This window comes from Centruroides vittatus, unplaced genomic scaffold (genome assembly GCF_030686945.1).
Source record: "Centruroides vittatus isolate TY-2023 unplaced genomic scaffold, ASM3068694v2 contig_19, whole genome shotgun sequence".
Taxonomy (NCBI): Eukaryota; Metazoa; Arthropoda; class Arachnida; order Scorpiones; family Buthidae; genus Centruroides; species Centruroides vittatus.
The window spans coordinates 6,144,759-6,159,079 of NW_027121169.1; the positions used below are offsets into that span (position 1 = coordinate 6,144,759).

Consider the following 14,321-nt stretch of genomic DNA (forward strand, 5'->3'; position numbering starts at 1 on the left):
TAAGATTTTATCCTTAATTATTATTTTAGAATTAATTTATTAATTTTTCTGTAATAATTTTACTTTATTAATTTTATATAAGTAGCTTTAAAAATTAAAAAAGTTTTTCTTTTTAACATTTTATATTTAAACATCTAAAAACACGTTTATATATAAAAATGCTATTAAATGAATAAGTCGAAATAAATATTATTTTTTGTTTGATTTAAAAAAAAATGTTTATTTTTTTATAAAACATTGCTTAAATGAAAGAAAATTTGATGTTTTTAGAAGCTTTAAACACTTCTTTTAATGTAAAATAATCAAATTACTTTATCCATAAATCTTTTTATGAAACATAATCTTTCAGTTTCTAGAAAATAAGAAAGGAAAAATTATTTATTCTGGAAAATAACTCTATAATGTCTTTTATAAAACGTGATCTGTAATCTGTTTCGAATAATGCAATGAAACCGAATAAATAAATAAATAAATAATCTGTTTCAATAATGTTCTGAAACAGAATAAATACAACAAATTTATAAAAACTAGCTTAATCGTCCGTTTTAATAATAACGTGAAAGCAATTCTTATTTTTAAATTAACAATTTCCTTTAATAATTCTACACCATTGCTTTTAATTGTTGTTTCTTTCATTTACTTACTAATATCATGAAACCTTTTTTTAAAAGAAAATATTTCTATTTTAACAATAAGTGTATTTTTATGATCACTTTCAACCACCCTATAAAACTAATTTTTTAAAAAAAGTTTAGCTAATTATTTCCTTCAAAAAAAGTTAACAATTTTTGATAAATACGCTTAATAATTCGTTTCCAAAAAGCCACAAAATTGATTTTTTTGAAAAATTGATTAATTATCCTTATAATAAAGCTTCAAAACTAATTTTTCAAGTTCATTTAATGATATTATTTAAATAAACTCACAAAAGTTTTTTTGGAAATTTGGTTATTACGTCTTTTTTGTGAAATGTTTACAATGCTTTTTTTCAACAGTATCAAATATATTTTTTTCCCAGAAATATTTTTCAACTGGACCACAAAATTTATTTATTTATTTATTTCGAGGATACTCGATTAACTTTTTTAACTAAATATATAAAACAGACTTTTTAAAAGAACAATTTAATAATTTCGTTTCAACGATACCACAAAACTGATTATCTTTTTAAAAAAATATTGTTAATAATTCTGTATCTAAAAAGCTAAAAAAAATAATTTTTTAAGGAATTTCCGAATGCTATATTCAAAAAACTAAACTAAGTTATTTCAAGAAACTTGCTTAATGAGCTCTTTTAAAAGAAAAAAATTACAAAAAAAAACAAATTTTTAGGAACATATATTTAATAATTTTGTTTAAAAACCGCACAAATGATATATATATATATATCATTTGTGCGGTTTTTAAACAAAATTATTAAATATATGTTTCTAAAAATATTGTTCTTCATTATATATACATATATATATATCTATATATATATATATATATTTTTTTTTTTTTTTGAAATTTTCTTTCAATAAGGCTGCAAACTGATTCTTCGAAACAATTTGTAACAATATTTTGAGCAACAGATAAAGATAATTTCTATTGTTTACTTAATAATTAAGCTTAAATATTTCCTAAAAATAACCTCAAAAAATTAATTTTCGAATAAAATAATTTCTGAAGAGCAATTCGTATTGGCTAATAGCATAAGGTTTCTTTCATTTGCAAGATGCCATTCATAATAAAACATACTTTTTTTTTCTAAATTTATTTGTCGAGAATGATAATATCGTATTTACTTTATATTCAGTTTTTTATAAGATATATAAATGGCGGCATTCTCTTTCTAATTTTTATTCATTTACTCGTTTCTTCTTTCTTTTTATAAACAAACTCCTTTCATATTTATTCATATTTTCTTTTATCAAAAGGACTTAACGGAAGTGCTCTTGTCATTTTTCCTCATTGTTTGTTTATTTAATTATTTAAAAATATTCAAATTTAAATATTTAATAACGCTTTAAAAGACAATTATTATTATTATGATTATTACTTTTGACAAGACTATGTCTTGTTTATAAAATCGTACGGCTTGCTGTGTTACCAGCATAGAGGTCTGATGGAGTACTGTACATATCAGGAGTTGCAATTCGGCACAGAGTATTAGGTGCCTAAATCATGCGCACATAAAAAAACCAGACTTGTAGGTACTCAGAGGACCGAGAACCGATTCAAAATAAAATACGAAATGTCGACACTCTCTACAAACAGGCAATGGTACGAGATTTGTGCATGCGTTGCTCGCTGGGAAGTTGGAAATGCGAACGTTGTGAAATTGAATTTTGACAAACGAATTTTTAAAAGACCCATTTGGGACTCCCGTGTTATTCCCGATATATCTTTCGTCGTCACACGCTGACCTTAACCGGTTGACCCGAGATATCTCGTTTCAGCATCGGAACGTTTTTGAAAGTAGATGGCGCTAGTCCTTATAATTTTATATTAAATTAATTGTATGTATATATATATATATACAATTAATAAATGTGAAGAGAAAACAAATTATATTTCAGAAGTTAGTTTTAATATAAAATTATAACGATTAGCGCCATATATATATTGAATGTGCAAAATAAAAAATAATTTCGGACGATAAGATAGCCAGGATTATTTTTTTCAAACACGGGAAATCTTCGTTACACATTGACAAAAATTCAACCCCGGGCGACACGCAACGGAGAGAAATTTAGAAATTGGATAGGTTAATTTCACCGAAAATGTATCGTGGACGACCTCGTGGTCGTTACCGAGGCCGGCAAAGTTTGAAATATCGCGCTCAAAACCAGCGATATCAAAGAAGATTGGAGAAAGAGAACGAGACCCGTCTTGAGCGTCAAGGTGATCCCGCTTAGTAGTGCGTCTCCGAGACATAGTCTTTTCCCAAATACGGCTTTGCCGTTTTACTTGTTTTAAACTGAGCTTTATAATAAATTGTTTAGAAGTATAATTAAAATAGTAAAAATTATTTCAGTATTTGAGGGTTTAAAATGTGGTATTTTTAGATTACTTTTAAAGTATTTTGAACGTGTAAATGGCGTAAATAATAATAATAAATTTATAAGAATTGTTTAAAAATCAGTTTTATAGTACTGTTAAAATGCATTAGTTTTTATTGATCTATTTTGCAGGGAGATTTGTGCATTAAGTCATCGATGCTATTAAATTTTGGGGGTTAAAGGTCGAGGGTTAGAGAGATAGAAGGGGGTCGTGTGTCATATCTCGAGTAGCATCGGACTTAATGAGGATTTTACTAGTTATTATCATTTAACATTTATAACACTAATATCTAACCTCAAAATTAAGCTTTTAAATGAAAAGTTTTTAAATGAAATATCATAATAGATGTCGCCACACGGAATTTTAAATGTTTTTGTCGGGAAAGTTATGCAACTCGTTGCTGGCGTTTTTAAATGTGCTTAATAATCTTCTTCAATTTCGTTGTATTGTTAATGCAATGAAACTGACAATGCAATGAAAACTTAATGGTTTGTTACAATAAAATTGTGAAACTGAATTTCTTTTAGTTTTATTTCTATAAAGAATTTTTGAAATTCCACAAAACGAATGCATTTTAAGGTTCATCTTGAATATTCCTGTAAACCTTTATTTAAAATTGTTGCGCTGCAATTTGAAAAAAAAAAAAAAACTGTAAATTTCCACTGTCGTCCGTTTCTGTCTGTCCTTCCTTAATCTCGTAGTCAGATAGATGAAAGTCGAGACCAGATATGGAAGATTAGAGGCAGGAGGCCCAGATTATTAACTATATACGAATTTTTGGCTTGTACCGGAAGGCATGTTATTTTCAATTTAAACATTTTCCATGAAAGGAAGATGACCGGCACGACTCTATTCCTAGCAGGAAAAGTACGTAATAATCATATTTTTAACTTGTTTAATTTAAAATATATGTTCTCTATTTTAAATTAGTAGTGTCTTGCCCCGCTACATCATGCCTTTTCTTATAACAATAAAGTCCTGCCGGAAAATTTTTGAATTGAATTCATATAACTTCCAATCTAGACCGTAAGTTGGTATATGGTTAATAATCTGGGTTTCTTGCCTCTAAGCTTTCCATATCTGGTCTTGATTTTCACTTATCTAGTACCGTTCTCGAGATTAAAGAACGGCAGACAGACAGACGGACAGAATGAGAATTTGTAGATTTGCAATTTCAAAATTGCAACAAAATTAGATTAACGGTGGAGTGAATATAAAAAAGTTATTAAATAAACAAGAAAAGAGCAATTAGAGAGATTGTTCAGCGATGAAAATCCTACGAAAATAAATAAATAAATAAACTAAAAATCGCTTATTATTTTCTTATTAACATTATAAATATTTGAAAAAATAACATAATAATGTGATTCTTTATTATTTCAAACGCAAAAAAATAAGTAAATAAATTCAGCGATTAAAGAAAGATTGTTTTGGAGATACATAAGCCAGCTTTTATATAAGTATATATAAAATTACATATAAAAAGTCATTTGTTCTGCATTTTCAAAATTCAAGCAAATAAAACACGTTTGAAATTAAACTTATATAAATAGAAAACTTCAATGGTAAAAGATAAACATAGAGTTTTGTATATCTAAACCAATTATTATTTCTCTCTCTTTCGTAAATGAAAGTATAAGAAAATTTTCTTTCGTATGTTTGCTTTCTTTTCAATATATATATATATATATATATATAAAATCATTTTCAAGTTTTCTAAAAGAAAAATGAATTTAAGTTTGTTATACTTTGGTCGGTTTATTATTATCATTACATTTGATTTTTTTAAAATTTATTTAATGATCTCTTCTACAATGCCACGAGAATTATCTTTTTCAGCAATGTCATGTAACTGATTTTTATTGAAACTTTTTATAAAATTTTCTCTTTCAACAATGTCATGAAACGCATTTAAAATATTTCTTTTATGATCAATTTCATAATAAAATTTAAAAAATTTTTACTAAATGATCTTTTTTAACAATGACATAAAATTGATCACTTTTTAACAATAAACTGATACTGAATGATTTTGAAATTTTTGATAAATGACTTAGCAATGCCATGAAGTAACAATGTCGTGGCATTATTCACAAATGTCAAAAACAAACAATTAAAATATTTCTTAATCGTCAATTTTTAACAAAGTTTAAAAATTGATTTATTTTTCTGTTGAAAATTTTGCTAAATGCCTTCTTTCAAACAATCGTGAAAATCATCCTCACTTAAGAAATGGAATGAAATTTATTTTAATGATTGTTTTCAACAACGTCGTGAAAGTGATCTTGTTTAAACAATAGCTTGATATTGACAATGAATTAAATCATTTCCTTCAACAATATAATGAAACATATTTAAATATTTTTAAATGATATGAAATTGATTTTTTAAAATGTTTTATAAACGATCTTTTTCAACAATATTATGAAGCTGATATTTAAAAAATTTGCTTAATTTTTTCCTTTAACAAAGCTAAGAAACTGATCTTTATAAAACTTTTCTTTATAATTTTTTTGACAGTGTTATAAGAATGGATTCTTTTTTACTCCAAAAAAATCCAAAAATTCTTCATTCAAATAGTAGTAAAAATATTAAAGCTTTTTGTGGGATTTATCAAAAAATTCACTCTGCGAATTACATTTTCAGTTACATTATTAAGTAAAGAAAAAATCGTATTATAGACATTTTTATCTAAATCTTTTTATTTCTGGTAGTAAATAAAATTAAATTTAGAGCTTAAATTTAATGTTCAATTGACTTAAAATGTAATAAAATCTTTATTATACCGTATATATACTGTATATGCTTATTTTTATAAATTGAAAGTTTTTTAGATTTCTGTAAAAAAATCGCAACAGACTGAAACCAAATCTTGAAAAGCTCATAAGTTGAGTTTTCTAAGAGATTTACAAGAAACAAGAATTTAAAAAGCTTATAACGAAAAAATGGAAAGAAATTTTAAGCTTTATAGATTACCATTGTTTTCTTAGAATTTCAAAAAATTATATTTTAAAATTTTTAAAAATTGTTTAAAATTACAAGAATCTTCTTAGCGTAAAAAGTAGTAAAATTTTAAATTTTACTATAAAAATGTATATAAATAATTGTAAAGGTTTAGGAAAAAACAAATTTAAAAGATGTAAAATTATAAATATATATATATATATATATTGTTTGTTTGACATTTAATAAATATATATTTATATATAAATAAAAAGAAGCTGTCCTTCGAGGAGATTGCTGATTTCTACCTCAAAGCTATGTAAAATCATTCATACGAATTTATTTTATTTCTTATGCACTGTTGCCTCAGATAATGCAAAACATAACTCGAAAATTCTAATTTCCATATATAAAAAACAGGAAAAAATCCATAACATCTCTAAAAAATACAATTTATTTCCGAAAAGGAAAAAAATATATATATATATAGAAAGGCGTGTATATTTTTAAAAAAATTTTATATTCATTTTACCAGTTTATGCATTTTTAATTATTTGATTATTTATAAAAGAAGTAAAAAATGACGTACCTGAAACGTCGAGTAAGCTGTTGTATCTAAGAAATAACATGTAAAACGATTGTAGAAGGTAGGAAATGACTGGAAACACCCACCAAGTACAGTTACCCGGGCAACTACCAGGCAAGCGCTGTTGGTTTATACCTGAGCAACCTAAAGGTGAAAAAGGTGCGATCGAAAGTTTGCCAATATTCCAGTAGCTGGGTAAAATATTTGTTTACGGTGACGTTTCCATTCTTAAGTGTTTCACTAGTGTTGGGAAAATACCAGGAATGCGCGCTTCCCTGCAAAGCACGCTTCTAAATCAATAACGTATATGAGAATTTTAAAGATAGATAAACGTATTTTTAATGACATAAAACCATGTTAAATCCCTTTAAAATAAGTAATTTAACTGAAAGTAACCTTACTTAATCTATTTTTTAGTCGTTTAAAGTATTTTTAAAGCTTTATCTTAGGTATTGTCTACTTTCTTTGATATCTTTCGACGTTTGTTTAAGTGATTAATGAGGATTATTCTGAATATTTTAGAAGAAAATTGAATGAGAATCTAATTTAAAATTTATTAGTAGAATTCCAAGATAATCACTAAATTTATTAGTTGGTAGAAGATAATTTCCTTCTAAATGATTTAGTTGATTGGAGTTGAGGATGATATATAATTAGTTGGAATATTTATTACTCCCTCAGCATTAATTATGAGGATGAATGTAAGTAAAATATATCTGGAGGTCGAAAGTGATGAAAATTCTATGTCTTTTTTATACAAATTAATTTCTAAGAATTAGATAAAATGTATAAATATTTTAATAGGTTCTTAAACCATTTATTTAACCAGTATTTCTGTAATCTTTTAAGAAAATGTGTCATAAAAGTGCTTAAAAATTTTTCAAATTATGTTACACTAGCACGTTGTATTTAATTTTTCTTACAGAATCAGATGCTGTAAAATTGATAAAATTAGTTAATGTGTAATATTATCTAGCTGTTTAGATAATACAGATAAGAGAGATAACCTTTCAAATTCTTTAAAAACAAATAAAGCACATAATGTTAAAACTATAGAATACCTGCTTATAACTTATATAATTACCTAGAACTATAATTGTCCATGTAACAAGCTTGTAAAATTACATCACCTATACATATGTATAGATAAGTAGATAAAATTATTACATTTAATCTATAATTATAGATCATGTCATGAAACAGTGTCCTATAGCAGTTTATCTGATTAAAAAAACAATTTTTAATAATTATCTAGAAAAATAGATAAAAGTTTAAATAAAAAAGTACTTAAATTATCTATATAATTGTCCAGATAATCGACAGATAAGGTCATAAAGTTGCTATATTTAAGTCAAAAAATTTCTTGTCTTGCCAAATAAATTATATATTTGGCAAGGATACAAATGAAATTCGGTTTTCAAGATAATTAAATGATATTTCTGAAAATAATTTATGTAGAAAATTTTAACGATAATAGGCAAATATAATTTCCTGGCTCATGGCTCATAGTATCTCATAGATTGGCCTATCAACCTCTAATCATCTCTCTTAGGAGATATACGAAACTTTAGGGTATACGAAAAATATATTGTCATAAGGTATACGATATTGCAGATGCCTTCTGATAATCTTTGTGTCCATCTACGTAGCTGAAATTATCCTATAACAATTAACTTTTAAATATATAATCTATAACAAGCAAATATTATGTAATAATTCATCTACAAATATTTTTTCTACAGGTTATCTTCTATAGGAAACAACTTAAAGGCGATTATCAATAGCTCTATACAGCAATAATGATTAAATTATCCTTAATTGCTAATAATTTATTAACAAGATAATAATATAATATAACTAATTAATGCTTAGTTTCAATTACCTATACCTAATGCATCGAAAATAATTATGTAAAATTATCTAGGAAGCAACTGAGATAATTGTTGTAAGAGAATGTAATGTTATTTATTATCATGTCAATAGTTAAAACTTTTTTCAATTTATCATAATAAAGTGTAGAATAATTTCTATTATTTTTAATACAGTAGATTATATAATTATATTATATTATATATATATACAGATGAATGTACTGTACATTATTTATAGAATTGTCAACTGGCGTGTCGTCGTAGACGTAAGAATTACGTTAAGGATAATCGAAAAATTCCTTATCATTTATTTATCTTTTCATTATTAATTTTAATATATCAATCAATTATGTAGCCTGGTAAGACGTCTTAAAAATGGAAATGATAAGAAAATGGTATTTAAATCGAAATTATTTGACGTTTGTAGTAAGGTAGACAGCCATTATGTCTACCTTTCAAAAATAACGAAGTGTTATATACGGTGATTGATAGAAAAAATTACGTCGTAAAGAACTAAAGAAAGTTCGGCATTATCTCTTGATTGTGTTCTAAAAATACTGTGCTATTACGTCACGGAAAGTATTTTCTGGAATGCTGTTAGTGTGATAATATTACTAAATCATACTGTTCAATGACTTTTTTCTTTTTAATTTGGCACAGTTTTATCATTTTTTAAAATTTAATACCTAATTATAGTTATATTTTATCGTTTAGCTTTCTTTTGTTGTGTAACAATAAATATTTTCTGAATTTTAATTGTTCTTGTGACGTAATAATGCGTATTTAAATTGTATTTTTTTTCTACGCAAGAATGTAAATTTTTCCGGCTTATAATGGTTATTGTGACGTAAAAATGCGTAATTTTACACTTTTTTACTATTTACGATATTGTTACGTCACATAATTTTTAATGGTGACGTAACAATAAACATTTTTCTCTTTATTACGCAATTACAGTAATTTTTAAAACATTCTAGTATTACGTAATATGTCAAAATTTTACATTCTTACGTAATAATACACGTTATTGAACATAGTTTTTTCTTATTTATTATCCAATATGCATTTTTTAATATGTGACGCAATAACATAAAATTGAAACCGAACATTTTATTGCTTTTCACGTAATAATATTTTGAATTTTATTTATTTTTAATGACTGATAAGAATCAATATCATATATTTTTAAACAGTTTATTGTGTAATACATTTTAACTTATCGAGACGTAATAATTGATCGAGTTGAATTATTTCTTGTAACCATATTGTGGTTAATATGACGTTATAACTATCATCGAAAAGAACTTCTGAATGTACCAACCACAATTTATTATCTTATATAATGACATTATATATTAGGTAGTTAGCGTAAACTGTTTTGAACCTGGCAGGTAGTAATTACTCTCTCTAAATCAATGGTCGCTGGTTTCTAAGTCTTATCAGGTTGAAAGATGTAATATACACAAGTAATGCATCAATTTTTCGCTCTTCTTTTATAGGGTAATAGTTTTTTAGTGTCAAAACAGATCAATATTTACGTCAAGTTTCCTTCCTAATTTTTTAAAATTGATGAAAAATTCCATATACGTATATTTAACAGACATTATGCTAATTATTTAGTTCGTTAAATATTTATCGTATCAAATCTAGTTGATACATAAATATGCATTCGTGCATTTGCTCATAAATGACGCAGGATTGCATTCGTGCTCATTCTCAATAAGGATTTGCATTCTATTATTGTTGTCATTTATTATTAATGTCATTCGTTACCTTTCCTATCCAGAAAACTAACAATAACGATACATCAATCCAGCAAACAAACATTTATTCTCGTTTCATCAATCATTATCATCATAAATCTACAGGGATTTTCGGCTTTTATACATAAATTTACTATACCAAATATACTTTTTCAGCTCAAATATACATAAATCGAATTATTCTGTTCAGTAATAATAAAACTTTGAAAGGAATTACATTTATATTTCAGCTCATAAAAGCAAAGTTTAGAAGTGGTATAGATAGATTTAAGTTTCATTTATATAAATATTTTCTGTATAAGGAACTGCCTGATAATATTTGGTATAGAGTGCTGTTTTATTGGTCATTTATTCACAAGTACTGACCTAAAACAAAGCGAAGGATCTACAGGTACAATAAAATAAAAAAGAGCTAAGTAGAGTCATGCTCTAAAGGTTTAGTTTGTGTGGATGTTTGGAGCTCTCCAGACATAAATGAGCTCCTGCAGAGAGAGAGAGAGAAGCTCGAGACTGACATGCACAATGAGAAAGGCTACACTACTGTCATCACATGTTTATCCGAAACTCTCGAGACGTAAATGATCTCCAGTAGCGATTTCTATATCGAAATGTGCAATATAATCTGAAACACTCGAAGTGGAATTGATTTAATGTGGCACCAGCAGCTGACGGTTGTAGTTTATAATTAAAAAATAATTCGTTTGTTTTCTGCTCCTTAGCTCTAGATTGAAATATTTAAAATAAGTTTGACTTGTATTGTTACAATCAGATGTTCAGCAAAAGTAGTATTGTAGGTAATGCGTTCAGCTCTAGAATGAAATATACAAGATAATTTAGCATTAAAGTAACACGTGCAAATCGGGAATGCAATGGACAAAAACTCTCGTGCTGCAGTAACTCGTGCTTCTAGAATAAAATAATGTCACGTTACAGTAACACGTGGGAGTCTAGAGTGAAATATATGAAGTAATTTCTCGTTCTGATAGCACGTGAAACATTAGAATGGAGTGTACAAAATAATCTGGCTCATAAAAAACACGTGCAATTCTAGACTGAAACGGTTATCACGTTGACATGAAACAGACGAAAGATAATTTCGATAAAATGATTTTATAAAATTCAACTTCAACTTTCAAAACAAACACGTGCAAAAATTTCTAAAGTAATATTTTAATGTATATAATGGAAAGAAGCTATTTGACTCGTGTTTTCTTCATTCTCGAAGACAAAAGGTTGTTGCAGCACGTTTTTGACTAAAGCTACTTAAGCGTTTTCTCTTAAAGCTTTCAGCAGATGACCTTTTATACAATGATTAAATTCAGTACAGTTCGTCATATTAAGCAGAATTAAGACATTAACTAATTTTCTAGAAAGTTACGATTGTATAAATTAAATATTTATTTAAAACTAGAATATATCTGTACGTATGAGCTAAATATAAACGTATGTACGGTACGTGTCACGAAACTAAACTCAATAGATTTAATCATAGAAACGTTTACATCAAAACAAACAATTTGAGATAATTAAATATAGATTAATCTGTTTATATTTTTATTTTTTGCTAACAGGAAGTAAAGTAATTAAAAAATAATAAAAAATTATTCTATTTATTATTATTTGATTTAATATTTTATGAATTAAATAATAAATTAAAGATTATTTTATTTATTATTATTAATTTATGCAATTATAAATAAATAAACTATTTAAATTTCTTCTTAGAAAACAATCTCGCACAGCAGTAAAACGTGAAGCTCTCTAGAATGAAATGTACGAAACAATTTTTCATTGTTGTAGCTCGTGAAATTCTAGAATAAAATACACAAAACAATCACATGTTTCAACGACAATCCTATAATTAAAAATATACAAAATTTTAATAAATAAAATGGTTAAAATGTATTTTATTTATTGAAATTTGATTATAAATTTTAAATATACTTTTAAATTGAATACAATACGTTAACAAAGTAATGCTTTATAAATTGTATGAGGTAGAAAGTCATCTCTACAACATTACAAGATGTATAATTAAGTAGAGTTATAAATATTTAAAGTATGGAAGAGGTAAAATTTAAGGAATTTTCTATATCTGATGTCAAAGAGAAGTGGGGATTTCAGAATTGATTTTATCTCTGGCATTATTATTATTGTTTTTTTAAAATATTTTATTCCATATGACTTGTACTATAATTTAAGCTTTAGAAATTGTTCCTAGCTTTAAAACTATTTTTTTAAAAAGAAATTTTAATTTTAAAATTATAAAAGCTTATATAGACAAGATAGATTTTTATACTAAAAAGTAAAAAAATAATAATAATTCAAGATTGTAGCAAATTAAAAAGGAATTAAATTTCATTTTTTTTTATAGATTTAAAATGAATATTTTAAGGTAGTTAGAACTTGATTCGAAAAAATAATTGATCAATTAATAAAATTGCAATTAAATTTTCCCCAAAAATACAATTTAGATAAATAAAATTAAGATTAATAATATTTTAAAAAGAAAATTGTTTAATTTAAGCCACATTTTTCGTGTAAAAACCTCTTTTAAATTTAATAAAATTTAAGCGATGTTTTTAGATAAAAAATCGCCCAAAATAAACTAAATTGAAATAAATATATGAGAAAAGTAGGGTTTAATGTAATAAAATTTAAACCGATATAAATAGAAAACGCATTTAATTTGGTTTAAATGAAAAAACAGCAACAAGATTTTAGTGGAAAATTAATAAAAATTGCAAGGTGTGGATAACGGGAAAAACAAAGAACAGACATACGAACGGATTCAGCAATTACGTTAACCATTTCACAAACATATTGTTTATCTTGTTGTGTAATTTATGTACAGTAAATCAGCGAATTAATTACATAAAAAGCGATTTTTATACTAAAATATATACCCTTACAAAGCGTGATAGTCGCACATTTTGCTTCGCTTCTGCGCCTTATACAACCATTTTATCGAGTTATGAATATATTTATGCGAATTTTACGGAAAGTTTTATGTTTTGAAATGAATATTTTATTATCTATTTTTATTTTCAACGTTAACAAATAAAAACTATTTTTATATGTTGAAGCTTGAACATCAAAGTTTGATCAAGTACACGATGCACTTTCTATGTAAAGAGAAATTTCTTCTCTTTCCTTTCTTTTTTTTTAGAAGGGGAAAGGAAAAATATTTAAAATTTATGTATTTATATACGTATTTATAAAGCTGTAATATTTATATTTATCTAATCAGTCATCAGAAATTCTTGTTTTGTATCTAATCCCCGCTTTCTCGTGTTCATAATTGGATTTTCATCTAGCTTGTTCGTAATTTTCTCTTTGATGTCAACAACATTATTGTTGTTCCCGTGATAATAGAAAGGTTCTAAAAGGTTAAAAATATTTTATAAAACACTAAAGGAAAATGACATAAAAAATGTTATCGCGACGTTCTAGATTGCATTATAATTTATCATTTTTTCGTGTTGTCACGCACTTAATAAAGAAACAACCCAAATAATTGGACATAAAACTTGATAATTTCATTACTGAAACACGCTTAAATTTGATATTTTTTCTAAGAATTCGATTGCTGAATACCTTAAAAAATTATGTTTTAACAATTTTTAAGGTACTCCACGACTGGATTTTTTAAAATCTAAGTTACAATAAATGTTAGTCGGCCCAAAAATCAATTTATAACATTAATTTACTGTAATAACGATTAAAAATCAGTAACTTAAAATATATAATATATATCAGTTAACTAATTTTTGTCACCCTTAATGTAGATTGAACGGTTACGAAATTATATTATTGAATACGAAACAACCTCCTAATAACGGCCACTTTTCTTTTGTTCTCGTCATTGGCCGCTATTCAGAGGTTTGTATACGAAAATGGATAAATTTTTGCGTTAAATCTTTCTCAATTTCATCAAATTAAATTGGTTCTTTTTATGTTTATTTACTTTTCTTAAATTTTAATTTCATTAGTTACAAATGTTTATCATTTAAAACTGCTATAATGTTATCAAATTAACTCATTTTTTTCTTTAATTTGATGTTTACAAATTCATTAACTTAAAATTCTTTACGTTAGTAAATTTGTTTCAAT

At 25.5% G+C, this 14,321-nt stretch overlaps 1 protein-coding gene across 1 annotated transcript in view; it reads right to left on the reverse strand.

Moving 5' to 3' along the window:
- LOC136970207 (protein qui-1-like) overlaps window positions 1–14,321 on the reverse strand; it is a 46,245-nt gene that overhangs the window by 15,155 nt on the left and 16,769 nt on the right. The gene's annotated exons all lie outside the window — the stretch shown is intronic.